Genomic DNA, 1,260 nt, shown 5'->3' with positions numbered 1-1,260 from the left:
TTTTTTACTTATAAGCTTCCTAGTCTGTGGTATTTTGTTTTAGTAGACCAAATGGACTAACCCACTGCTATTTTGAAGTTACTGTGAACATCTTCCTTACCAAATTGGTTGTCTTTGAGAGTACTGAATTCTCACTTTATTTTTTTTTTTACTTCCATACCATGTAACACCATTAGAAATTTCTTCTCCTATCAGTTTCTAAAAGAACTTGTTTTTATTATCTTCTCATTTTTAAAAGTATGCTTTTAAAAAAGTCCAAATTCCTAAACATATCATTCTCTCCCCAGAAAATTTTAAAACATTGATATGTAATAAAACAACAAAAAAACAATGGGGTGTTGGTTTTTTCATAGAAGTTTTAGGAAAATTGGCATGGGGAAAAATTAGTTAAAACAACCTTAAGTTAGTTCCTTTCCTTATACTCTGTACCCTAATATAAACAAATTAAATAATTTAGTCCATTCATTCAACAAATATCTGCTGAGTACCTACTATGTGCTAGACTATGGGGTTATGATGATATACAAGACCTAGTCTCTTCACATAAAGACCTCAGAGACTACATAGGTAGAAAGACATGTCAAGAAGAAAATAGGCAAAAATTGAGGTCAGGCAACAGCAAGACCTCAAGAGGAGCTGACTTTATTCTGGCAAAGAGTAGGGACATGAAGAGATAAAGGAAAGGAGAAAAGAGTGTCAAGACTGGAAACCAAATAAAATATTTTACTTTCTGAAAATTGCAAAAAGTTGAGAAAAGCAGCTATTGACATACTATAAAAATTCCTCTAGGTCTCAACTGCCTAGCCAAAAAATGCAGATAGAGAAAGACAGGTACAGTTTCAAAATAATGTCAATATGTTCTAATATTGAGAGGGCAGAAGGGAATGTGATATTGACCACTGGTATGAGAAGGAAAAAGTACAAATAAATAACGTTAGGCAGCAGAATCATTTAAAATTGTTACTATGGCAAGTGTTTGTAGTAAAAGCTTTGCTTATCTTTTCAGAACCATCAGTATCTTGGGAGGAAAAGAATGTTAAGGAAAAGCAAATCATTAATTTTAAAATACTTTCTTAACCTCATTAATGGAGCTTTCCTGGTAAGATTCTTCAAAATTATTTAGTCTAGAAAAAAATGCAATGAATTTTTATTAGGAATTATTAAAAATCACATTGACATTTTTGTAGGTTCTTGGACTTTTACTCATGGGATTTGCTGCATGGCTTTTATTGGACAGAAATAATTTTTTCACTGCTCTAA

The 1,260-nt window shown here is 31.7% G+C and overlaps 1 long non-coding RNA gene across 1 annotated transcript in view; it reads left to right on the top strand.

Moving 5' to 3' along the window:
• The window catches only part of LOC107184812, a 5,214-nt gene extending 3,954 nt beyond the window's left edge, over positions 1-1,260 (top strand). The window contains exons 2-3 of the long non-coding RNA XR_001515722.1: positions 1,007-1,099; positions 1,188-1,260. This is a non-coding gene — a long non-coding RNA (uncharacterized LOC107184812). The remainder of the gene's footprint in view (positions 1-1,006; positions 1,100-1,187) is intronic.

Source organism: Myotis davidii, unplaced genomic scaffold, assembly GCF_000327345.1.
Source record: "Myotis davidii unplaced genomic scaffold, ASM32734v1 scaffold26, whole genome shotgun sequence".
Lineage (NCBI taxonomy): Eukaryota > Metazoa > Chordata > Mammalia > Chiroptera > Vespertilionidae > Myotis > Myotis davidii.
The sequence above is the reverse complement of the archived record's forward strand: the minus strand, read 5'-3'. Positions and strand labels throughout refer to the sequence as shown.